The 27,987-nt window shown below is 41.5% G+C and overlaps 1 long non-coding RNA gene across 2 annotated transcripts in view; it reads right to left on the reverse strand.

The window, feature by feature from the left end:
• The window catches only part of LOC107320841 (uncharacterized), a 343,675-nt gene that overhangs the window by 37,506 nt on the left and 278,182 nt on the right, over window positions 1-27,987 (reverse strand). For both annotated transcript variants that reach the window (XR_014934101.1, XR_014934102.1), the window contains one exon: window positions 14,224-14,395. This is a non-coding gene — a long non-coding RNA (uncharacterized LOC107320841). The remainder of the gene's footprint in view (window positions 1-14,223; window positions 14,396-27,987) is intronic.

Consider the following 27,987-nt stretch of genomic DNA (forward strand, 5'->3'; position numbering starts at 1 on the left):
TCTCTGGCACTCCAGAATGAAGAGGATCTGTTTGATCAGCAACAGAAATGGAAAAGCCCTGCTCCTTACTGTTGATGTCTCAGCAAATGATGACAAAAAATCCCAACAAAACCAAACACCCAATTACAATTACTTTGTACAATTAAAGGTACAAAGGCTTTTAACAGTCACAGCTGGTCAGCGGGTCCAAAAACTGCTAGTGGGAGAGAAAAATCCACAGAGTAAACCTATGAGCTTCATTTCTGCAGAAAACCTGGCTATGCAATGTCCAGCATTTGCCAGAAGTGCTAAGAGATTTATTAAGAGTCCAGTTTAAACATGCTTATAAAGTTTCCAAAGACTCAGTTCTCAGCATGTTGTAATAGTTAGGCTCCTTTAGTGCAGTCACTGGCCAATGAGAGCATGAACTGTATCTGGGATCCGAGTATTTCCTTAAGTTAATACATTCCATGGGAATTAATGCCAGTGGTGCCAGCACTGCTGATGGCAATGCACAAGCAAAGCAAAGAGTAGGAAATTCAAGTCTAAGTCAAAGTACTTGTAACTGTAGAGGAAGATACCTTTATTCTGTTCTGCTGACAGAGAAAAACAGCAACACTGGCAAGCTAGCCAGATATCGGCAGAAATCTCCTGTAATGCCTCGCAGCATGCAGATACCTGAAATGCTGGGCACGGGGCCATGACACAGCTCAATATCCCGTGGGCTTAATATTACAGAAATTAAAATAAAGGATATGAGTGAGATATTTAATTTTTTTTTAATAAAAAACACACTGACATTCTCAGAAATAATGAAACACGGTTCAGGACACGCTGAGTTACATACAGAGTGAAACACAGACATCAGGGTCAGCAAACCGAAGCCAGCTCTCTTAACTCCTTGAACATGCTGCAGCAGAGCATGCATTTATTTATACCCGTTTGAGGCTCAAGCAAGAGATTCAGACTTTCTGGAATGTGTGATTTATTTCTGAACTGAAGGCTAATATATTCTTAAGAATAAAGAAAAAAAAATCTCCAAACCCTGTAAGGTTTGATTTGATCTACAGTAATCCTGTTCTTCCCAATCACTGCATTCAAACAAACTTCAAACATCACCTAAACAAGCAAGCAATGCCCCCTCCCCCCAAACCATCAACTTTTCCCTGCTTTTTAGGATCTAACAATAAAACCAACTCCAACTGCAGTAAGAAAGAGCATGTAGAGGGATGCATTGCCTACAAAAGCCTCAGCAAACGGGAACAGCCATCCCTGCAGTGATTCCCCCAAGCCCTCCGGAGCAGCAGCACAGCAACTGGGTTACCAGAAGGTTTCTCAGCTGTAAGATGTGAGAGATATTTTTGCTCCAGATCATTCCTTAGAGGAAAGCTGGGAATCCAGAAACTAAGAATAAAAGGATAAAGGAAGGAGAAAAAAAACCACCAGCAACTGACTATTGGAAAAACCTTGCATAGCTAGAAACTAGAAGTTTGTAGGATGATCTGTGAAGAGGAGTGTGGAAAATCTCACTGGCAGAGACACATAAAGCTGGAACTGGATGAGATAATGCCCTTGAAATTTTATCTGTAGGAAAGGCTCATGCTTATTTCTTCTCAGCTGTGTTAGCCCCGGTGAGGTGGCCACACATGCAAGGATGATTTTGCTCTGCATGAACAACTAAGATGACAATCCCTGTGTCTGCATTGTAAAAGTGCTAAATCTTAAAGATTTTGCTTGTTCAGAAAACACAGCTTGACAGTGAGATCCCCAGTTGAGCTTGTGGAGGGGAGCAAACCCCCCCACTCCTTACACACACAGCAACAACAAACTCCTCACTAACACTGCTACAAAACATTACACACAGAGGTGAACAACAACACCTCTTATTCAAAATCTCTTATCTAAGATGACCTCTCTTAGCAGGCCAACAACAGCATGAGCTCAGCAATGCTCCCTAGTAAAGCCACCTGGAGCACCCAGCCTTGGTTATCGGATATATGGACCTGGGGGCACCTGACTCTGGTGTCACTACTGCTGTGCAGGTGCAATGCCAACAGCAGGCAGGAGGGTTCTTGTCAGCTGTGCCACATGCAGGGCAGTCCCAGGTATCAGCAGTGCAGGCAGACCCACCAGAGCCATGATGCTCACCTATAGAGTGGGACAGGCACCTCTGGAGCAATGGGCTCTGTGTCTTCAGCTCCCGCTGGCAAGCAAAGCACCATTTCAGGATGAAATGGGTGGGGAAATACAAATAAAATTAATACAGTTTGCAGCGCTGAGCTGACTCTTTGTGTGAGAGGTTTCTTTTTGCTAATAAAAGTTGCTCCTGCAGAATCTCATTCCTTTTTTTTTCAGTACAATTGCTGCTTCTTAATGGGGTGACAGACTATGCTGTCTGTATTAGTCAGCAATAGATGTAAGAGAGAAGCTTTGCCTGGTGGTGCCAAGCCTCGGTGTAATTTCTGCAGACATCCTCATCTGAAAACACCTCGGGTGACAGTTTGGCAGGCACACTGGCATTTCCAGCCGAGTCCCTGCTCCTCCTCATTGAACTTCAGCACTGCCTAAAGTCACTAACTGAGACAGCTGAAACCCCTCTGGTTGGAAGGGTACTGAGTGAGCTAGTCTTTGTCTCTTGTTGAAATAAAGCAAATAAACTTCAGGTGGAAGGTGGAAAGAAGATATGGAGAGTGTCCCACCTCTGGTGCATGGCAGGACGCAGCTTTTTTCTGCACCTTGCCAAGGACTGAAGGGATGTTGGAGGATAAGCTACTTTTCCAGCCCCGCGTCAGTGTCCCCGCTACCACACCAGGCTGGTAGTAACACCTATGATGATAATGTTTGTGCTGGGCTGAGCCCTCTCCTTTATCTGCTCAGTTATTCAGGTCATCAGCATTGCTGCTTCTAAGCTCAAAAGAGAGGAAACACTGTTCTCACCCATTTATGCGAGCAGTGCCTTCCTGGCCCCATCAGTGCTCAGACACTGCAGCATGGATTTTGCTTTAGAAACCTGACAGCCCAAGTCAGGCCTCTTTCTAATCTCACTATTCCCCTTGGAAAGCAAATGCTTTTCTTTTGAGACTGCTGAGAGCATTCAGCCCAGACTCTTGGCTTTCACTGGTTGTGGATACTTTGAAAGACTAACTCCTGTTAATTAGAAAAGGATAAACAAACTCAGATCTTGCAAGTGCAGCTCTTATACTGACCAGTTCCAAAGGGGAAGGGGATTTGGAAGGTGGTTTGCCAGACATCTTTCTGAACCGTCACTTGAATTAAAACAGACCCCATTCATTTTACGTGCCTTCTGAAAGCTACATTCCCAGTGAAAAGAAAGTAACATATTGATAACAGCATGCTCTGCCACAAGAGAGAATTGAGAATCACCCACGCGTTGCCTCGAAAACAAACAACCCCCAAACAATTGATCAGTCACTGCTAGTATAGAGACAGTCTATTACGGAGAAAAATACAGGTGGAAAAAGATCATCAGGGATGTGCAAATACCTTTATTTAAATTCAAGGAAATCAAAGTAAGCTTAGCTCCCATAAAGGGGAACAATGGATTATGGATGCATTTTTTTCAGGTCTTGGCAGAAAGAGAACACATTTCCAGGCTACGGGAACCAGAAAATGGAGTCATTTCCCTGCCAAGACTGGGATTTCTGAGATGGCTTAACCTGACTGCCAGCAAACGTGGAAGTGCATCAGAGACTTCTGTATAAATTGTTGCTTTGGCTCCCTGCATGTAATCTGAACACAGCCCCACAACTGAGCTCTTTATCCAAATGCCCTGGGAGCACCATAATGTGAACATCCGCGGGACACTGCGCAACACTGCCAGCGACACGAGGAGCCTCAGTCAGTCCTAGAAACTTTCACTGGGTACTGAAAGGCTGAGTTAAGAAAAAATAGTCCAGTTTGAAGACAACTACAAAGACAGGGATGAAAAACCATCTACCTATAGAAGGCTGTGAAAAACAGAGAGCAAGACCACCTCACCCCATTCGCTACGGCTGTGCGTGCAGAGGGCTGTACTCGGAGGAGGGGCTGGTTGCTGTGTGTGATGTACAGCACCTGGTGCAGTGCTGTCCTAACCTCAATCAAACCTTTTCCAAAATGAAGAAAGCCATCAGCCAGACCTTCACCACTGGAGGTAAGAAAAACGCCCGCTGAGAGTGGCCACCATACCTTTTGTTTTTGTAATTTTCACTTCCTTTTATTTTTTTTTCCCTGTGTAATGTAACACAATGTCTAATTTCAGTTCAGTCTGTCCACCGCCTACCCTCAGTGCTTTGGCAATATTCATGACAGATCTTCACCTGAGAGGAAGTATACACTTCAAACGGCAAAACCAGACCATGGTTTCTAACTAACGCTACTGCTTTCTGACTGACATTTCTGCCAAGGAGTCAAAATATTACAAAATACCTCAATTAGAAAGGAATAATGACAGGAATTCATTGGGTATCACCTCCCAGCTGTGCTGTTGGCAGTGCCTGAGGCTGGGGCAGCCCCACCTCTGCTCACAGAGGCCCCAAGGCCCCACTGGCAGCACTAGACATGGGCACACATTGTGCACTGCGCCAGAGACTTCCCACAATCAGTGGGAATTATTTTGCCACAACATCTTTCAGCTTAATTTCCAAAAGAAAATATGTTGTGTTTTTTAAGATTTGGGGTAAAAATCCATCTCTACCAAATTTTAAGATCTGTAGCACACTTTCCTAATGTTGGAGACACTGCAGTTCACCATCCAGCTTTCAGAACCCAGGTCACTGATCTGTGTGCCTACTGCTATAGGAGAGGAGGTTTTATGGGGTTGTTTCCATTATAACCATTTCCCCCTTCCTTGTCTCCGCAGTAATGGCTGAATCTCCATGCAGAGTACTCATGTATAAGTAACAGAATCTGCAAACCAGCAGTATCTCAATTTTCTGTCCCTGTTATTAATTAAAAGCTGAAACTTTTTTTGCTGTTGCTTTTAACAAAACATATTTTGCCCAAATTTGCAAGTTGAGTTCAGCTCCAACAGGCATTAAAAGATAATAATTCCACTCTTTCATTTCTAACATAGTTCTAATGTAATCCCCTTCTTAAATCTCTTCTTTTGTTAAAAACAGTATGAGAAAAGCATTCCAAATGATCTGGTTTGTGTTACACAATTCCTTTCCTATAGGACCATTTTACCCTCTCACTGACTGCTCTGATTTAAGCTGAAGCTCTCAAGTGTTCCCTGGGTTGCTCTGCTTGTAGTGGCTGAAATGCCTTCTGTGCTGGCAAGGACTTGAAGACTTCTTAGCTACTTCCTAAGTTCAGTTCTTTGAGGAATTGGCTGACTCTGAGAGCCTTAAAGTTTTTTGTTTCTTTCTTTGTTTCTTAGAGCCTTTTGTAGCTCTTCTGGAGGGAAACATATTCCATTTATGCAACACACTGTTTAGGTATCCTGTAATGCCTGCTGGTATCCAAACTACATCTTGTGTGGGAAACTCTGATGCAGTTGTTGAAGAATATGATTAACATAAAATGCCACTGGCATAAACATACATACATGGTCTAGAATCCTTCCATATGCATAGTCTGGAGTAACTGCTAGAGTTACTCATCTGTGAACAGAATGGAAATCTTGCATTGCAAATTGAGCTTGGAATTCCAAAAAGAACACTTCTGTTTAGATCTCCACAAGCACAACATTTTATCCTAACATATAACAATATCAGAAAGCAATGATATATACATTTTGAAGTATCCTTCCTCTTTGCCCTGACCCCACCACTCTTTTTCTTCCTAATGCACTTTGTCCTAAAACCACTGGAATGATTTAACTTAAATATTTATCACCTTTTTTTTTTTTTTTTTTCTTTCCCATTTAACATCTTCAGATTTGACTGCAGCGAGACCTACTGTGAGTAGTTACTCATTTCTGATTCAGGTGCAGTGCTTTTTTAAATGCTCACCTGATAAACCTTTACCCTTCCTCCAGACACCTGCCTCAATTTCTGCTGCTCTTGACTCTAACCATAAGCCACTGCCGTTAACAAGTGGAGGCTGTGACCAGACGTTTGAATGAAGATACAAGAGCTGACTGCTCTGCTACCACCGTGCTTTCCCTTTCTATCCCCATGTACACATTGCTACATATTTCTTTTCTTGTTGGCTCTAACACCGATGACATGCAGCTCAGCTTGCTCAGAGAAATTTATTTAATACAGCAAGGCTAGTTTGAAGCTAGACCAGAGAACTGACCCAGCTGATCACTCTGTTATATGAAGTCTAATTCTGGTACAAGAGAGGAGGTTTAATCCATTTCTGAAACTGCTTCTCATTTCAGAACGTATAAAATCTCTGTAGATAAATATTATTGAAGTTACATAAGCAGAGAGAATATTTTCTGTGTTCAAGGCAGTAACAAAGTGTTACTTTAACTTTCACTGCTGAGAAAGCCATTGAAAGAGTGCTGTATTCTCCCAAATCCCTAAATTACTTGAATTATTATTATTTTTTTAATAATAGTAAATCAATATAAAACAAGACTATGGCTATAAATGGAATTAAGAGATATTTATCACCCGGTATTCAGTCAGGAAAGGAAACCACACAGTCTGACAATTTTTTAGCCTTACTATTTTCAGTCCTAGATTTTTTTTTTTCTTTTTTTTCCCAGCAACATCAAAGTAATTGAACAATATATGACATTAGCTGGTGAATGCTTGTACTTTAGTGTGGGCAGATGATGTATAGCGACTTCCCTTCCTTGGGCTCTATTCCATCTCCACCTCTGCAATCTCAGAAACACGAAACCCCCAAAAGTTATAGCATTAAAGTTAATGTGAGAAGAAAACAGGTTATTCACTTCAGCTGAAAGAGCAGGATCCCTGATGAGAAATCACAAGTCAGCAATTTCTGGGATGACTTCCAAAGGCACAAATAGGTGCTAGGGCTCATAGTCACAGAAAATCAAAGGTAGTTTGATAGCTTAATTGCAACACTTCATTTAAACACTGACAGTCCCACTAAGCTGAATTACCACACAGCTCTGGAAAAGCTGGCCACCAGTTTTACACTCCAGAATCTCTCATCATCTCTTCCTCTAAATGTCTGAGCACTGAGTAACTCGTAACTTTTATAGATACATAGACACATGGTAACTTCCCCTGATCTTAAGGAATCTTAAGGAAAGTGAGGCAGAGAGATCCTATTGCCTGCGCCTTGAGGATATGCTCAGTCTGCAGGACACCTTTGCCACCATTTAAATGCATATCTTAATCATGACATGCCAGACGAAGGGGTATCATTCAGTACCTCATGTCTTCAGCTTTTTTGAACTCACGCATTCATTGTTTGAGAATAGGACTTTAAAAAATAACAGATGGGGAAAACAAACAAAAACACCATGAAAACAGAACAATTCTGCTCCTCACATTCCCAGCCAAATCTGCCATGCCTGGCTAACAGCAAAGTCATCATTTGTTTTGGTTCAGACAAATTCATTTCTGAAAGCTGTACCTTACACAAAGAGACTCCATTCAAATATGCAATTAAATATTGCTTTCCTGAACAGAAGCGGCCACACAGAGCATGATGTCAACACATCCCTACAAGATTTCTCCAAGAGTTCAGCAGAATAATTAGCTTTGGTACTGTTGCACAGTAGTTTTTATCTATCAGAGCTTTATCTTGCCTTCTCTCAGTGGTAAGTCTAAGAGAAATCCTGAACATTTGCCTTGTGGGTCTAATCATCTTATTGACGCTCAAAGCGTTTAAATGTGATCTGCAGCTCCTTCACTCTTTGACATTCCAGTTCTTAAAAAAAGTCAGATATTTTGGCAGGTGCTTAGCTCAGACTTGTTCTTTAGGCTATGAGGCTTTTGCCTGTCTAATTAGCTGTGGCAAAAAGCTGAGAATGTTGACAATCTGGGGATGTGAGGTAATAAAAAATAGATTATTTACCGGCAGCAAATTAAACCCTCTAAGAACCAGTGCGATGAGTTGTGCCCCTCTGACAATTCCCTCTAGCAGACAGATACTACTGTCTCCATCTGTCTATCAGTGCAAAGTGTACCTGATGGCATGTTTGTAATCTGTTTTCCCATGCAAAAGACTTGGCTCACCAAAATCTTCAGAAACTAAAGAAAGAAACCCTTCTGGTGACAGGAAGCAAAACCTGAGTGCTTTCAAAGATGGCTTTCCCAGTTTTCTCTGGAACAGTGGAAATAATTGGCCAGTGGCACCTACCTCTGTTTATTAAGGTGGGAACGGGAAGAGCTGGGGGAATCTCATGGAGAAGATCCTCCTGGAAACTACATGAAGGCATATGGAAGAGAGGGAGGTGATGTGGGATAACCAGCATGGCTTCACTAAGGTCAGGTCCTGCCAGATCAACCTTGTTGCTTTTTTTGATAGCATAACTGTGTCAGTAGACAAGGGAAGAGCCATTGATGTAACAGGAAAGATGTGGATCTTTTGGAACGCATCCAGAGGAGGGCCACAAAAAGGATCCATGGGTTCATTTACAATAAGGGTGGTGTGGCACTGGCGCAGGTTGCCCAGAAAGGCGGTGAAAGCCCTATCCTTGGAGACATTCAAGGTCAGGCTGGACCAGGCTCTGAACCTGCGAATGCCCCTCTTCACTGCAGGAGAGTTGGACTAGATGGCCTTTAAGGGTTCCCTCCAACTCAAAAGATTCTATGGTTCTATGATTCTACTGGAGATGCAGGGTAATTGCACCTTCTTGATTGGGCTGGCAGATGAAAAGGTGGCTATGAATTATGGATAAACCAGAAGCAAACAGCTACACTGCTAGAAAAGCTGTTTGCCCTGCTCCATGACATATTTTGTCTGTCTCTGGCTATTAGAAACCCAACACTGCCATGGGGTGAGGGAAACAAAATGCATCCTAAGCTGAAAGAATGCAGAGCTCATACAAAAACGTTAGGAATGGACGTGACATGACTTCTTGCCTAGGCACACGGAGCACAGAGTCAAGGATCTGGTACAGAATAATTGTCCCTTTTTAAAAACCAGTCTCAGAAGACACCAATGCTAATACAGATCATCTGTAAAGGTTACATGTACGCAGATATTTTGTAAATGGAAGACTGAAAAATATACAGCATTTTCAGGTATATCACTCCCCTCCTGTCTGGAGTTGTCTTATCATCTAGAAATGCTAGATACGATGTCAAGGTTTATTGAGAAGATCAAAAAGACATTTATTTTACTGATGTGTGAATGAGATGAAAAATTGACACAGACAAGTAAAAACTCCTGAAACCAATTTTACATTCCAACAGGATTTCCTCCAAGATTTGGGCTAAAAGTTACACAACTAAATCCTTGCAGAGATGGACAAGAAATCAAACAGCAGTTTCTCCCATCCAGGTAATAGGCTACGAGTATCAGAAATCTCATGAGTGTGATTATTGTCAAGAGGCTGTCACTTCAATTCCAGAGATCAAAGATGATATAGAAATGTTCTCTAACTCTGTTCTTTTAAGCAAATGTAATCACCACGTAGATACAACTTAGTCTAACAGGCTGAACATCAGAAAGGTCTGAACATTTCTGTGGATGAGAACATCTAGAAAAGTAAATAACACTGCTTATAAAAAGCCCAGTCCTACATATGAGTGAACTGTGGCCCATGTAAATTAATTTAAGACTTTCCTGTGACTGAGGTAAGCTTTGGGTGCTAATGGATGACAAGAAGAAACTTTAAATATAGGTTATCCATAGCATCCTGCTAGCAGAGCTTACTGCAGTTCAGATCACTTTGTCCTTTTAGGCAAAGGAGCTGATGGGAGTGAAAACTTGATTTGCTGAACTGTGAACAGAAAGAATAATAGAATCATAGAATCACAGAATGGCTTGGGTTGGAAGGGACCTCAAAGATCACCAAGTTCCAACCCCCCCACTGCAGGCAGGGGTGCGAACAACTAAATCAGGAATCAGATCAAAGTTTCAGAGCACTGCATTCAACCTGGCCTTGAACACCTCCAAGGACTGGGCATCCTCAACTTCTCTGGGCAGCCTGTGTCAGCACCTCACCATTCTCTCAGTGAAAACATTCCCCTAAACATCCAATTTAATCTTCCCCTCTTTTGGTATAAAACCAGTCCTCCCCCCCCTCATCCTATCACTACCTACCCATAGAAAAGGTTGATTTCCTTTTAGCTTATAAGCTCCATTTTTTTTTCAGTATTGGGAGAAACAAATTGCATTAAATAAGTGGTATTTTGTGAGATACTTGCTGAAATAAATTTCACTGAATCCACCATCTCATTGGCGATCACAGTTAGTAGCAACTGTTCAAATGCACAGGGAACAAGTGAGCCCAGAAATCTTTGATTTTCAGCTTTTCCTTCCTGAAAATACTGGAAGAGACTTGAAATGTTGACTTTCCAGTAATACAATTAATTTGAAAAGAACTTAGGGAGCTGACTGTGTTTCATAAGGCTTTTAAAACAAATATGGGTAATGGACTTGGCAGCTTTTTAGAAAGCTTTGACATCATGGAAGGAAAAAAAAGAACCCTTTTCCTATGTGCAGTTCAGAAAGAGAGAAAGTGTATTCCCAATAACTGACACTAAGTTTCACTACACTGTTGAAGCCACACACTGAAGAAAATTAACTGCCAAGGGGATTTTACCAATAAATAATTGAGTACAACTTTCAAGAAGGGTCAAGGCTGGTACATTTTTCCCTGCAACTATAATGGTGTGCTGTTCTGAACACTTAGACTTCTACTTCATGTGAGACATCACCACACCTTGTCTGGGGAGGCAAAGATTTTGGGTGTAGAACAAATATGAAACTAAGGAAAATAAAAAGAGAAAAGAAAGGAAAGAAGTTGTAGGTTTATTCTGGCTTCTTATACTCAGCATGTTTATATGTTCCTAGTACCTTCTACTGACCCACCTGATCTGTATTTGAGAAGGTGGGTAGAAGCAGGGGAGGTCAACCCTAAGTGCGGTGAAATCTCAGAGACCAAAAAATCCAACCAATGAGATTTAAACCTATTGAAATGCAGGCTTCATTTGTGACAGTGCTCACAGAACTCCCTGTTTACCATTCTGGGGGGAAATGGTCTGAAAGTGAAATGACAAAGAACAAACAAACAAAAAAAAGCTTTGAGGTAGGATTTACAGTGGGTTCATAATGGAAGTACAGCTTCTTAAAGCTCCTGGATACAGCTACAGCCATCATGCATTTAGTACAGTAGGTATTCACTAATCAGGACACTAAACAAAGATACACCATTTTAAACTGCAGCAGGAGGGCCTGAAATTACCTGTGGGAGAAAACTACCTGGCTGGAGCTGACTATCTGAGCTTGCTGTAGAAGTTCGGTACTGATGCTCCAAAAAACCTCAGATGAATGTCTGGGATGTCACAGGCAGGGAAGACGTTCCCTGAGCTCCTGTTAATGCAGGGGACTTTAAATTCAGCAAAAGGTAAGCAGCAATAACTTCATTATCAAGGCTCTTATCTCATTTGGGTCTATTTAAAACAGGTTCACTTGTTTCAAATAAGCTGCCTGATCATTTCACTGGATGCCTTTCTTATCTGCTTTACCAGAAGCAATGAGTGAGAACAGCAGCTCCTGAAGAGTTATTTGAGATCCTACAGGATCTGAAAGCTTGTCTCTGTAAGGAGCTTATTTTGCCATTCCTGCAGAACACTGGCTGCCCAGATAAACCAAGACTGCAGGCTGCTACAGGAACTCCTTGTATATAAGAAAAGAGAAGCACACAGTGGTGGAGGTGCTCTAGAAGAAGCAATTGAGTCCTCCTAATTTTGCACTACATGAACCATCACATATCTTTTTTTTTTGTTTGTTTGTTTTTGGCAATTCCCTGATAACTCTTTTAGATGCAAACTGCTCATACACACCTCTACTTTTGCTCCAGCAGTCGAAGCAGGTTCCTGGCCCGGTGCTGGAGAGCAGTTGTCCCTGAGATGCAGCTGTCCTGTTTGCAGGCTTAGTTGCTGCCGTACCTTCCTTGCCATTGCAGTTGGCGTAATGTACCTTGGCACATAAACATCAACAGGTGCGATGCAGCCAGGAGCACTGTGTAGCACAGTGTGGCGTGAATTAGTAACCTGTTTCAGACAGGAAAAGGATTAAGAAAAAGGCAGAAAAACAGTTGATAATGACAGTAACTAAATTAGTCAGTAGGAGGCAAAGTTGCCACCTTAAATCTTGGGAACTTTCTCATTTCCCCTTGTGCTTTGATGAGAGAGTACAACTGAAGTCAGCTTTGCATAAGGCTGGGAGGGTTTTAGGGCACTTTTGAGCCAGTGAGATGCTACAGACAGCGAATGCAATGTGTAGCGTTCTCTTTCCCCACTCCTTCTCCTACCCCCCCACCTTTGGGAAACATTAAATGACAGCACAAAGAATTTCTAAGCAACTGAAGTGAAGTGCTGCTTAAACAACAACTACCAAAAACTCAGACATACTTCTCAAAGGGATTTTGAAAGAAAGATTCTGAATTTGAATGGAAAATGTCTCTAAATCCTTTAAGCTGCTTTGAAAATCTCAGCCTCCATGATATGGTTTACATCTAAAATTACAGTATTGTTCTGAAAACAACCAGAAGACAACCTTACCTGAAAGAACAGCAGGCTGAAAAAGCCAGAATTCTGCTGTAGTGTTTTTTGTGCTTTTTCTTTAAGCATAGAGTCAATTTATTTAAGGGCAGGCTGAATGCTAGTCTGTCCTTTTAGTACAGGAACCACTTTGGAGCAGCAGCATCAGGCCCCAGGCAGCACTCAGATAAGCACCACAATAAAGGGAGGTTCTTGGGGAGCAAAGCTCACAGCAGAGCTTTAAGCTGGGCTCAAATGAATGGCTGTGATAGTCTGAAGCACCTGCAACTACATAGGAGGCTCTGGATTTGGAAAGAAACTTTATTGTCAGAAGATTATGCCACTACTTAAGACAATTTATAGCAAAACTAAGTACTACAGCAGGGATTCGATGTGAACAAAAAAATTCACATGAGCGTTCTGATTTATACAGATGCCTCCTGCAATGGCACGGCAAACTGCAGCTCTCACACATCATATACTGGAATGCAGCACATATATAACATATCCCTACATCTCTTTGCATTTTATATTCTGCTGGAGTACGCATCTCACCATCCTGGCACTAAAATCTCATCTTAATATTGCATGCTTCTCAGAAACAAGTTCATTATTTTTTGAAAGAAAGAGGGGCAAAAAAGAAAGGTAGCCAAGTGTTACACAGACGGTGATGCCGAGGACATCTCTATAAGTAATCTGGAGTGTGAAATAACCAGGGTGTTTAGTATTAAAAATGTAAATTCCTTAGAGGTGATCGAGAACAGTACAAAGAGAGATTTAAGCTTCACTTGTGTTGGAGGATTTATTAGTTCTTGAAAAGAAGATTTCAAAGAAACCAGTAATGAATGAGGGAATAATTACATACTGAGTTTGCAGAGAATAAACTAATTATAAAAATACGGTATGTTATAGGCCATCTGCCCCCCTCTCCCCCCCCCCATAAGAACTGAATTGTCAAATTACTGAGCCAGAGATGACACATTATAATTATACTGTTACTATGCAAGATTTAATACAAAATCTAACAACATTTTGCAATAACACCCATTTCTCTTTCTTGTTTGAAAATGAGAGTCATTATATGCTATCATGAGATTTGACACTGCTTGTCAGTATTCCAGCGCGTCAGGATAACTGCATAACCCATCTTTTTGGAATGAGAAAAGCAAGTGACAAATCCAACGGAGGGATATTTCACTGCCAACGTGGGAAATAAGTGAGTTTCACTATCATACGGAGCACAGAGTAATCACTTAATAATCTAAACCAAATTATTTAATTCTATGAATAGGTGCATAGACACTCAACAGAATGCATCAAAGCAACAATGTGTCCCAAACAATTTTGCCTTGCCTTTGGGCTTTCTTTTATTAATCAAAACCAGAGATAAAAAAGTCTGTGTTTCCCTTCAGCCTTAGTGTTGTTAGAGTTTTTCCTCTGAGAATGCTCACTTAAAACCTATTTTAATATCTAGTTTAGACACAAAAAACCATCATCCTGGTTGGCTGAGAAGCGTGAGCCCCTCCTGGAAACAAAGGTAATTGGAAACTGGTGCTCACTTCCAGCTATTAGCAGTGGTGTATCATAGCTAGGAATTAAATGTTTCAAAATGGTGAAGCCTTTATTTCATACTGAACTCATTTTCTCTGTTACTTACAGGTCTTTCTTCACTTTTCATGGTTCCTTTTGAAGCTGTGTGCCGTAATTTCATGAACTTTGTGAGATTCATTGCCAAAGCTCATCCAGCATGTAATTTACTTGCAGTACAGTTTTCTCCAGGATTTTATTCACAGAAGGCTTTCATTTACTATTGGTGAGTTTGGGCTTTCCTGAAAAACATAATCATCAGGTAATCTGTACCATTGCTAATGGCAAAAACAGTATTTAAAAGAAAAAAACAACAACACAGAAGGCCAAACGGAGCGTTTTCCTGTTTTCTCTGTTGATGGCAAAGTGTCTGTGCCATGTCTGCAGGCTCCATCTTCTCAGATGAAATTGTGCCTTTGTTTGAAAGCTTTGTCCAGCCGTGTGCCTGCCATCATCTCACAGCTGCTGTTCACTTGCGCTGTGGATCTAGAGAAGCTCTTAGTGTCAGCTGGGCAAGAAAGCCTGTCAAAGAGCAGGATCCTCATGAGTTTACACTAGAGTTGCTCACATGCATTTAAACTCTGAAACCTGAAGAAAATCACAAACCAAACCACTTTTCTTTAGCTAGTTTTGGTGACCTGAAAAATCTAGATTCAGTCTTGTGGGCCAGATAACATTGCTTCATTGGTCTTGGGGTACGAAGCAATCAGCTATGGGCAAGGGAGAGAAAGAAATAAGATTTGAGGATATTTTTATGCACTGTAGTTCTAACACTAAACTACATCCTACTACAGCTAAGAGTCTGCTTCATCATCCTTCCTCCTTTCTCACCAGTGATTTAAAATAGTCACTTCTATTTCCATAATGTTTCTGTAGCAACTACCAAAACTGCTTACAAAGGGGGAAAAAACTGAGAATAGATTGAGGTAATATTTCAGTTCTTGATGTATAAAAGTACAGGGAGAATCTCCTTCAAGCAAAAGGTTTTAATGTACTAAAAACAAACAAAAACCAACCAACCAACAACCACAAAACCCAGGAAAGGAATAGATGGTAAAAGACAGAACATTCAAAGCTTTCAAAAGACATCCTTCTGGCTTGAGATGTCCATGTATGATTACAGCTTCCTCTTTATCCAGGACACTCTGAACCTGGATTCAGTTTTTATTTATGCCAACTTCCAATTAAGGATTTAAAAGCTACATAATAAAGCTGACACTTGGATGAGACAAATTAAATATAAGTGTTGAAGAATGTACTAAAATTTAGTATTTCATGTATTATAAATGAAGTTACATTTTCTCCCATTAATTTTGTTTCAGCAGAAATTCTTGAAAACCTCCTGTGCTTTCCTAAACTCTGAAACAACAGCTCTACTTCCAGTGCAATGACACAAATGGGTACATTTCTGGACAAAAAGATATGAAGCAGCCACTGCTTTCAAAGAGGTAAGAATCTCCCAGAAGTGGACGGCATTCAGACTGGCTTTGCTCATTCAATTCATCTCCCAGGTGGCAAAGCAGACTGCACCTGAAGAGATCAACCCCCCTATTGCCCCCCTACTAAACAACATGCTGCATACTCGGCTTACTGAGTTAAATTCACACTCCAAGTCTTACACACAATGGATACGCAGCCCTGTCCTCGCAGTGCAGTAGGTGGCATTCTGTTCAGTTTATGCTGTAGGTCTCTGAATCAAATGCGTCATCCCCGTTAGATGGAATCTGCTGGTAATTACTTTTTAAACTGCTGAAGTTGTCCTCAGAAGGGCATTTTCTGCCCTTAGGTGAGCAGCCCTTTAAAATTAGTAACAAATAACACAGCTACATGTATCATTCTGGAGCTGATGTCCAGCCCAAATGTCCACTACTCCAGAAACAAAATGTCCTTTGGTCTGCATCCTACCCTCAGCACGTTGTGACAAACAGGATGTGTCAAAAATCTGCAATTTTGCACATGTGAATAGCAAACCAATGTCATCAATTGAACACAGCCCTAGCTGAGATTAATTGAAAAGCAAACAAACAGCCAGAAAAACCCTGAAGAGAGATTTTCCCCATCTCAGTATATTAGAAGAGGGATTACTACTGACAGCAACTTGAGAGAAGAAGAAATAAAGGACAGTGAAGGGGGAAGTAGTTTGCAGCATTCAATCAGTATGCAGCCTCAGACTCTTAATTTGCAAAAGCTCTGCTACAGACGACATTCCAGCACTGCTGATAGCCACTTTGCTTCCAATGACTGTAGCTACTGCAGATGCAGCGTAATGACTTCTGTAGTTGTGGAAAGATTTCCTCAGATGAAAGAGTTATATCAAAACTTTGTTTCCCCTCTCATTGTTTGATAAGAGCATTCACAAAGTGGAATCCACTTTGGTGAGTTCTTGTCAGGCATGTATACGTGCATAACCCTCTCCTTACTCACTACTCCAGCCCCAGCAGCAGGAGTGTAGGGTGTCTCCCACAGAGCTGCATTAGCTGAGGCTTGGCAGAGAGGCAGGCATGGAATTGAAGCTCTAGCCACTGCTTGTCCACTCCTGGCCAAATACAGAGGTCATCTGGCTGCCTTTCTAAAAGGAGCACAATGCCTACTTAGCCTGTGGAACAGAAGGGTGCCAGGGAATATGAAAGTCTTCCAACAAGTTTACTCAATACAGTCCCAATTAGAGACCTACTGAAAATAACCAAGTCCCGGAGCCATGAATGCAAGCAGTGGGTCCCAGCCTTGCTGACAGTCGCTAGGGGAATCACTCTGTTAAGTTAACCTAACCCAGACAGAATACAAACCCACAGCCAATGCTCTACACCTCCCCTTAGCACAGGGGATGCACTGTGGCATGGACTGGACCCCAGGCCACTTGATTTCTCCACCTTTCTGCCCCAGTGAGTGGAACAAGCATCTCCTGGTGCAAACTCCAGGCAACTGCTACCAGCATCACTTCAACCTTGAAACATCTGCTTAAAATGCTGCTCTTCCTCCAAGTAAAATCATTTTGATCAGATTCTGTCCTCTGCATTTCTCATCTCTCCCTAAACTGAAATGTGAAACATTTTAAACAATAAAAATCACTGTACTGGAAAGCTGCACTGTTTACTTTTTCTATGCTGCATACAAGTGTACAGCAGACCTTTAAGAGTTCTAAATTCATTCTGACCTTCTTTGTCGGTTATTTACTTTGGGCCTTGAGGAAATGCTTTGCTAAAATGGCCTTTTTCCCTTTCAGAAATCTAATCTTCCAGAAAAATTCCACTGGACAGCAGGTTTTGTAATGGAATTACTGTAGTTAATTCCTATCACAGCAGTTCCTTAATGAAAGGCTGGAAGAAAGTCAACAGGTACTGTATTCTGCAAAAGGTGCTGCAAATATGAGTGCCTCAGTACAGGAAGGCGTGTCATCCTCCCATCAAGATAATTAACAGTCTCTTGAGTCAGGCAATTAAAGGTTGCAATAATAATCTATAAGATATCTCCCTTTGTTTCCCAATTAAAACTTTTCAGACTAATTAAAGCCATGGTTGTATCACGCAGTGTGGTGGTTTCCAACCGGCACAATAAAATAATGGGTCTCAGCCAGAGAAGATAAACGCTTGAAAAAAAAAATCACCCATTTAGCACCATCTTATGTCAACATTAATACATGAAGTTCTGATTCATGTGGTGGAGGGAACCATCTTTTCTTTAAGGTACTCCTACAGTAGGAGCTGAGAGCCTCACCTTCTTCTTGCTCTTTAGGGAGACCTTTATACTTCAAGTCCTGTAACCTGGAGCCAAGTGCTTGGGCCCACAGAGCAAATGAGCCCAAACTCATGTCAATTATATGAAAAAGGAGTGAAAGATTAATTAAAACTTTTCAGAAATCTCTCCAATATCATTGTCTGACATGCTTCCTATCAGCAGAGTTCTGTCTTCCACCTGGCAGTTTAAACTAATTATATTAGTTTAATATAACGCTTTTAGACTGTTCCTAAGGTAATTATGTCAAATATGCCGAACATGAAGGGAAGTAATTGGTGTTAGTTTCAGATTAATCTCTGCACATTCTGGCTTTTCCATTCTGCCATCAGAGGCTGAGGTCGCTGTTTCTGTGTTGTTGGCCAATAGGTCTTTCCCATTATGGCTGGCATTTCTGTCCTGACAGCTGGGATCACACAGGACCTCGTTTCCCTCTCAGTGGTATAACACAGCCAGGCTCCCAGGAGCCAGTGGGCAGAACACAATGCTGAGACATGGCTCTGATGAGAAGATAAACAACATGGACCCCCATCCTCACCCCACTGCCCCAAGGCAGTGGAATCACATGTAAGTATGATGCATGGGAGCATCCACCTGGCTATTGTAAGGAATTTGTTCCTGTTATTGCTGTGCTCCAAATTATATCAGTTTTTTGTTGCTTTTTCAGCATGATCATTCGCTCTCAACCACAACAGACAGCTTGAGCCTGTATTCTTTTTATCTGACCTCAACATTCTAACATAGCAGCTAACTCTTACAGCAAGACAAAAAATGAAAAATGGAGGACTTGATTGAAAGCAGCCAGATGGCTTCTTGGAAAAGGCCTATCCTTTCTTTTAATTGATAGTTACAGTAGATCGAAGAGACAAACTTTACCCTTGGGTCTTGCAAACAGAACTATGTTTATACATAACTTTGCCACCAAATTCATGGAAAAGAACAAGGTTGACTTCTGAAGTCTTACTCTATGTGAAAAAAATATGAGCTTACTTGCCTGATCCAGTCTCTTTATTCCCATATGCGTCATAGCTAAGATGCAGTCCTGGACTTATTTAACTGTGTTAGAAGGCCAGTTAGCATCTATAAAAGAGGAAGATGCCACAGATTTTGAGTTCTCAGCACTGCATCCAGCTACAGTGAGAAAGATGAAAAAAAAAAAAAAGAAAAAGTAATGATATCATTAATTTGGAGGCCGTAATCTTATTTATTGATTGCTTTGGGTGAAGCAAAGCTGCGTGAATGAATCAAGTTCCAGATAAAATTTTAAGGGAAGCAAATTTGTAAACCTGTGCATAAATGAGAAACACCTTGAGAAAAAGATCAGTGGGAACACTGCCATAGGCCTGGCTGCCCATATCTCTGTCTTATTACTGGAAAGATGCACATCTGGCACAACCAGACCACATTGACTCTGTCTTTAAAAGCTATGTTTGGTAGGTGAAACTTGTTGCCTGCTCACATGATGTCAGGGAAATAAAAGCTTCCTAAACTTGAATAAGATTTGCTTGCTGCAAACACTTCACTCAGCTCTGACCGAGAGATAATCCTCAGCAGGACTGAATCTGAATGAGATCCTGCAGAAATCAGGGAAAAGTTTTTTACTTCTTGGAAGTGAGTATAACCGAATCTTTAAATTTAAAGCCAAGTTTTAAAATTTAAAGCTAGTAAATAAACAGAGCGGTCCACAAAAGCACAAGTATCCTAGGAAAGAAGTACTGAACAAAAACTCCGAAGAAAATGAAACACTCCCATTCTTGTTGTCTTTTCCAAAAATCACCTTGAAACAATGCACAGTGGGGCTGCTTGCAAGTCTAGGCTATCTGGACTAAACAAGACTGAAAGGCTGGTTTTAGGACAAAGCCCTTCTTCCAGATGGACTGGACAATGAGCACCAGCAGGAGACTCTGCAGGTGTGTGCCTGCAGAACAAGCACTGTTGGATCTGCCCTATGGTGCTGCAGGGAACATTCAACCGGAGCTCTGCTTTTTAACTGTCTTTTTAAAATCCGCTCTGTTTGTTGTTTAAAATGGCAAACTCATTGCCATTGCAATTTTCAATTCACTGTCACTTTCCAGTTTTTATAGCTAAGGAAGTTAGGTTCAAACCCCTACAAGTGAGGTTCACCTTGTTCACCTAATCATATGTGCAATCAACAATGACATGGGTTAAAACTCATTTTGTTGGTCGATTATATTAGAATCCTTAAAGTTCAATCCATCTGTACTAAAGAGAAACAGGAACAGCAGAAAGAGATACGCACATTTCATCCAAAGTTACCTAAATCAAAGCAGTCATGTAACTGGGCATGAAATAGAGATACTTTGTGAGGAGTATTTGCACCTTCGGCTACAGCCTGTTTGAAAGCTGGGAAATAGCCTGGTTTGGGAAGGAAGAGCAAGTTACCTGCAGGCATGGCACAGACGTGAAGTTATGTGGTCAACTACAATGTTCAAAGCAATGAAATTATAAAGGCAGAAAACAAGATGATCTGTTTCGAACACCAGAGTCTTCTGGGATTCAAAGCCATAACTTCTTTTATTTCCTTCCTAAAATGTTAATTCAAATGTGCAACTAAGTAAGTGCCAAAATAACTTGTAAAACTTTTAGTAACCCCACACTGACAGAAAAGATATATTGCAGAATGTGCTTCATTCCCTTTGATCTATGATTTATTGATGTACAGTATGAAATATTCATTAAAACAGACTGCTGTTTCTCGTTGATTTGTCATGTTTTTAATTCATATTTTAACACATTAATAAAACTGACACTATTAATTATTTTTTGAAATACCAAATATATTTGAGATGTAAAACTGGCATGGGTTATGTTTGATATTAAAATAGCAGGAGGAATTAGTTCAAGCAAAATATGATCTGCATGTGCTCGTAATGATATTCTATATTCTATAGCCCCAAACAACTCCCTAGTTCCCTTCAGTGCTTTGAAACAACTTTAAATTACAAATGCAGTCTTCACTTAGAAGCAGCTTTAACATTAAGCTCACGCTGCTTTGGCATTTCATACAGATACATACGTTCATCAGTCTTTGCTTTCAATACAACATATACACAGGGGCACAGGAACCTGTTTTTCTGGAACAAAAATGTTTGTCTTCAGTGTTTTGTTTTTGTTTGTTTTTCCTTAGCAGCAAGGTGGTTTAACCATCCACAAGGAAGCTTGGCTCTGCTACCCTGTCTGCTGCGTAATAATAATTGGAAGGCTAATTCATTTTTAAGGGTAACGTAGTCTGCCTTATAAAATGTAGACATGCTATTACAGCTTTGAACTTGGAGGAGAGCACGTCAAAATGTGTTTGGCTACTTATACTCACCAAGAGATTATTTTTCTGGAACTGAAACAACTCATTTAAAAATAGTTACAGTTTCAAACAGGTAAACTATGCATCCTCTGGGCATCCTGTGACTCACTGCCCTCTGAGTTAGATGCCCAAGCCTGGAAGCATTGGGCACAACTCACTTTTCTTTGAAGCCCTTCTGCAACCCCACTCACAGTGTGGCTTTGGGCTTTCTCTCTCAAAATCTAAGCCTAACCTGAAGGAACTGTACCCATGTCACTAACATTTTTCTCACGTGGTGAAAAAGTAACAACCAGATGAGCTTGCCTGGAGAACTGAGAAAGCCCAAAGCTGCTACACACAAGGTGCCTCTTACATAGAACTGTCAAATCAGCTTTTGCCTTGGTCTCTTTGACCACTAGGTAACAGCTCTGACCAGCTCACCAACACTGAATGCCATGATGGAAAGAGTGTCTTGTAGGTCTCATGCTTTGGTAGAGAAAGAAAGAGATGTCCTCTTATCACACACATACATTATCTACCAGTCTCAAATCCCCCTATTTTCTACCAGCAATACAGAAGCTCAACTTTTTCAATTTTTTTTCTTCTCTTTTTTTTTTTTTTCCTTCATATTGATTTGTTTTATGTTAAATCAGCATTTCATCTGACCTTTAAAATTGAAGAATCCATGGTTCAGCTGCTCCCAAAGCCTTTGGCATCATGTCATTATGGAACTATGCTTCAGGTCTGTTTAGCAACTGACCTCAGACAGGAAGTTCTGCAAATATATTGTAGCTGCTTCTTTATTAACTGTCAGCATCTTCAGCTACTGCAGTTCAAAATCCATCAGAATACAAAAGAAATATTAAGAATGGACTGGAAACAAGACACAGAACAGTTTTGCCTGGATCCTGCAAAACATTCACTAAGGACACACATTTGTGCTCTCTGGTGCTGCGCTGCCCATGTTGTGAGCAGAATTGCAGGGCCACCCCAACACAGACACTGCACAGACTTAACTCTCAGCAAGTTAATGACACTGGAAAGCACTCACTGATTGAGAGCAAGCATTCCTTCCTCCACTGTGTCATGAAGAAGGCACTAAATGAGAGTGAGATCAGATCCTACACCTAGACGGAGAGGATGATGTTGATTAACATTTTATGTTCAGTAGGATTTAACAAAATTGTAACCCAAAACTCCTCAAGCTGCGTGAAAGGTTTATTTCAAATGTCATCATAAAGGGAAAACAGTCCCTGTTCAAGCAAAATGAGGTTTGTGGCTGTATTCATACCTTTTGTGCTACAGTGAGCTGCAAGGACATCTGAAGTTAGTTTCAATAAAACTGCAGGAAAGAACTGCAGTAAGAGACAGAGATGTAAGTCATAAGTCAACTCTAAGAATGAAAAGCAGATTTGTTTTTTACCTACGACTTCTGTTCTGGTTGCTGGTTTCAAGGCTGTGCCTGCATACACATCCAGGGTATTCATACCACAGATTTGCTGGGACACTCTGGAAGGTGCAGCCAAGGTGAGACACGGGACTGGCTCAAGACAACAGAGCAGCTGGAATGGAGGTGACTGAACCTCCACTGAGCTCTGGACAGGGTCAGGGAGATCCAGGTGACTCCACAATGACACTGAGTTAGTTGGTTTTTGCCTCAGTTTCCTTTTCTATAAAGGGAGGCGATACGCAGCACTTGAAATTTGTGGATGAAAAGAGTTATTTCGGAGCTCTACATTATTATCACTCTACTCACCCGCTGTTGACAACCAGTGATATTAGGTCAAAAGCAAAGCAAGTTTTCATTAATGAAACATGAATCCTTCCCTAATGTGGTGGGACCGAGCAGTCTGTAGGATGATTTTGTTGTCTGATATCGTTACCCTTTATGATCTCATATTTTATGGTAGTTAACGCCATTGGAGGAAAACATGATTACAGCAGAAAGCAGCTTCAAAGCAGCCATTGCTTACTGCATTCATCACACTTGCCGCATAGCTGGATTTTTCCTCTCTACAAATATAATCAATCAGTGCAGGTAAAGAGTTAGCTGCAAATAGAAGCACTTTATGTGAACTAGGATACTGTGTATCCTATTTTTATCAGTGTGCTGGGAAGTGTAGTTAGAGTGGGATAAGTTATGTGGTGTGGGCTTAAGCATTAATGAATATGAGAAACTAAATTATTGAATTTTGCAATGCAAATTATTTTTTGAGCACAAATTCTTCATTTTTGAATGTTAAGGACTCATAAAAAATGTCAATGGTTTATGAATTAGGCCATTAGCATGCAATTTGTGATTCAAACAGTACCAGAGCCCCATGTAATAAGTGACTGAATAAAGAGCAGCATTCCTCTCCACACTCGCAGAACAGTTTGCCAGGAATTTCTGAAGGCGAATGCGGAAGGATGTCACACCGGGGACTCGTTCAGTCCCTCTGGAGATGCACTGTTAAACTCCTGTGTGCATTCCTACATGCAGTGCCAGGTAATGCTGTGTGCTTTTGTAGCCCATGCACTTACGGTCATAGGGGAACACAGGGTATCTGAATGGATCAAACAGACCCAGACCCTCCAGTCACTTTCAGCTCACAAGTGTGATTGCACGTACACAGGAACTGCTAACTGGCCTGTCAGTAATACCTCTGTTTCCTGCAACAAGTAAAACAAGTTTAAATGTCTTGTGAGTTCTCTGGAGACTTAAGAAAAAAAAAAAAAAAAAAGCAATATTCACCCCTACTGAGATGAACGCTGTAGTTTTTTGAATACATACATCTTGATTGCAAATATTGAGAAAGGAAAGCTCATTCTTCCTAGACAGCATTTGTGCTGAGCAAGCGTACCGGAGAGGTAGGTTACCCTGCATGGGATTAGGCAGCACAAGGTCATCTAAAGTCCTTGCAGGTCTTGCAAACATTAATGTCTGCTGAAACTCCAAGAGAAACGTGCCACTGAGGCAGGAAATTCCCAATTCAAAGAGAAGCACAGTCAGTTCTTTTCCCAGGCTGGTAATTCCAGAAGGTAGCAAAAAAGCACTACTGTCACAGAGCAAAAAAGCACTACTGTTATGGATATAAAAATTCATACTTTCCCAGGATGAGAGCAATTTTGGACAGAAAACGCTAAATATGATAAAATTTCGATGGCGGGTTGAATACTGCTGTTATCTAAGAGATCTGTTTGCTCAGTGCCAGAATTTATGCTGAAAAATTCATCAGAAACAAGAGGAAGCAGAGGAATGGGATGAAAAAGTATGTTAAATGCTTTTGATATATAATGCACATTCTTAAAATAGCATATATATATATATATATATATATATAATACATTGTATTGTGGTATATGTAACTCCAGGAAGGGAAGGGCTCTGCCAATTTGAGATGCAGCTCTGTTTAATTTGTGCCTGTGGCATCAATGATCCTCCCTTTCTCCTCTTACAAATCAGTGGCATAAGGCTGAGGCTTATTCCATTACAGAGTTTGACCTTTGATATGGTCTCTAATGAGGCAGAAGCTATCAATTCCATGGACCTCGGTAGGGGATGTGAACTTCTTACTGTACAGCTGCATTCATCACAGTGCTAGTAGCAAAAATGGATAGGAGCTGATCAGCTGGTGGCAAAATAGAGGAATGGAAAGAAACCTTTGATTCAGAATCAGAAGCCACAAGGATCTTTCGTTGCCCTTGCTGCTGGCTGGGGTTAGCACTTAAGGCAGTGCATCCTTCTGCCTGCCTATCTAGCTGCACTATGGAGCTTGCCATGGGCCATATCTCAGGATCTCTCACCTGGCTTTCAAGACGAGAGCAACACAACCTGGAATTTCTTTTTCTTCCTCTCTCCCTTTTTACAACTGAATACACACACATTTAATGTATTTACATGCACATATCAGGCAATTAGAGATCAGTGTGATAGATGTGTTTGAAACACTGATAGATCAGGCCAGTTTCACATTTTGGAACAACATCACATTAACATTCACTAGCAACACACACTGTCAATGGTTAATTATTAGTCTTTGTGAATAATTATCATTATATATGCAAATCTCCTCTATTTGGCACTGGTGAGCTCTGAACTGCATTCAGAACTGGATCCCTCAGTACAGCAGAGACAAGGACACACTGGAGAGAGTCAAATGTAGGGCTGTGAAGGTTCTGAGGGGCCCTGTAAGGAGAAAATGAGAGAGCCAGGGCTGTTCAGCCTGGAAAAAGCTCAGGGGGATCTTATCCATGTTTGAAGGGAAGTACAAAGAGAGCATAGCCAGGCTCCATTCAGTGGTGTCTTGGCAGTCATACCAGGCAAGTTGGGTCGTAACCACTTCCTTCTGCTCAGAAGGGCCACTTGTTGCTGTTACCTATACAGAACTGCAGCAGTCCATCACAAGGATGAACACAAATCAAAGTGGGATAAACACCTGAACAAGGGAATTGCTGTGCAGCTGGAAGGAGTGGGGAAGGCCAAAAGAGCCTTGCTGCTGTCCTGGGAACAAACTGGTTTCAAAAGCTGTTTTAAGATATTCCTTTTTCCAATCTGATCAGCTTTCAGTTTATGAGAATGAATATGAATTTGTAAAAAAAGAATCATTAGAAAAAGAAAGGATTACAGCCAAAGCCTGCATAGAAAAGAAATCTGAACAGACCAAACACTGTACCTTGGAAGGCTCATGCATGACAGTGTAATTTAAGTGATTAGTCACTACAGTGCAAGAACTCCTTTCCTCCAAAACCAAAGAGCCCAACATCCTGGCCTTTCAAAACAGCAGTCACACACTCTTTCTGGGAAATGAGTGATGGTTGCCCTGTGTAATAAAATATTCAGCTTCACAAGAATGCTTTATAAAGGAGGAGGTTCATGAATTTTTAAAATTATTTTGTAAATCACTCTGAAAGCTGACAATGAAGGCTAACCCTTCAGCTGGAGTAGAGATGCCACGTTATCACCACTGTCAGCCTGACACCAGGGTGTGTGGGCCTTGTTCCCCTACCCAGCACCAACAGCTCCCTGTACAACAGCAGTCCCCATGAAGCTCCAGGGCCAGGGAGGACTCTGCTTCTTGCAGCCCTTCTTGCTCTGCCCTGCAGGGAAGCGGCCATTTGGACTCAGGCACTGCACGATGGCTGCCTGAGAGCTCAGCATGAGAGGAGAACGTGCATATCAGCCACCCCAAAATACTTAGGGAGGTGAGCCACCACACCTGGAGGATGGTGGGAGCTATATTCACACATCATCAACTCCGTGTACATCAAAACTGAAAGCAAAATGTAGTCACTATTGTTACACCTGTGGTAGGAGGGGAAAAAAGCCTATGCAAAATTGCAGGAAGAGGTTGTATGGGGAGATCTTAGACTTCACTAGGAAACAAACCAGCAAAACTGTTATTGCACGGTGCTAGGTAGGTTACAGAGCCTCCCTCTCTATCACCTGCAGAAAGCAGCACAGGCAAGAGTGGGTTTATTGGTTCACCGCATTGAGAGCGGGTTTATTGGTTTTATTGCATCTCTGCCGGGCTGCTGCAGAAAGGGCTCACAGCCTCGCTGTGCTTGTAGTGCTGCTCGCTCCAGGTTCAGACCCTGCTGGTGACCCAGATGGAGAAGTTGCTATACAATGTTCTTTAATTGGCAATTTTCTGGTATGTTCTCTTCTGCATCTGTTATTTATGTCTCACAGCTTTCCTGCATGCTGGTAGACAACAAGGAACTACAGCAGTGCTATCCCTTTGTATTTAAAACATTTAGACAGACAACAGCCCCAAATTCACATAACATTATGGCTCATTGCACTCAAAGGAAATTTTGTTGCTTTATAAAAAGCTTCTCTGAGATGATGAAGTAAGGCCACGGCTGCCACACAACGACTGAGCAGCAGAGGAAGAGCAGGGGATAAAGCAAACAACAAGGTGCTCAGGCAGAGCTGCTGACCTGATGCAGAAGCTTCCAAGGCTCAGAGCTGCAGCCACAGCATCGCCTGGGAGTAAAGTGCCGACGAGCTTGGTGCCACGCCAACACCACCATCAAGAAGCCACATCTCTCCTCGTTATTAAACTGACCAAGCAAACAAATGAAAGGAATCAAAGCAATAACGGAGGGCAGATAACCCCTGGGCTATCTTATAAGCAGTGGCTGACAGATGTGGATTACTGAAAAAGTAAAGAGCTTGCCACTTGTATGTAATAAAGCCACAGGGACTGCAGCGATACCCTTTTTGTTTTAAAGAAGAGCAAAGGCATATATTGTCAAAACCATAAAGCTTGCCATAGCAAACTGTCGTATGTTTCTGAAGCTATATAAAGACATCACAAGCTTACAGTTTTGAAAGGAGTGACAGCTATTACACTGCAATGTTCAGCAAGGCACTGTGTGGAGTAACTACAGATCACACAGGGAGCATCATCTATTTGTGCCCTGACAAGAACACCTGGATAACCTCTCTGAACTGGTCAGCTGGACGGTCTGGCCTGGGCATTTATCACTGCTGCAGCTTCTTTTCTAAAACAAGCTCTAGGAAGCAGCATTTCAGCTTCATAAGGAACCCAGAGGTACAAAAAACGTTGTCTTGTTTGTTTTCTGTGCTCGTGCTGACCAGGTATAATTTGTCATCTGAGGATGCAAGCTGCCATTTGAACTAGAGCTTGTCCAAATTTTGGCACAAATACCAGCAGAGCTGTAAAAGCTCCACCTGTCACCATTTTCAGTGCCTAGTCAGCTTACAACGTTAAGGGAACCTTACAGGTCTCAGAAGAGCTCCTGCTTTGTTGCTGCTGTAAAGGTCTTTAAGCCCTTCTCTGTCAAATTCAAACC

This window comes from Coturnix japonica, chromosome 13, assembly GCF_054131305.1.
Source record: "Coturnix japonica strain WE chromosome 13, WE-NBRP24, whole genome shotgun sequence".
In the NCBI taxonomy this organism is placed as follows: domain Eukaryota; kingdom Metazoa; phylum Chordata; class Aves; order Galliformes; family Phasianidae; genus Coturnix; species Coturnix japonica.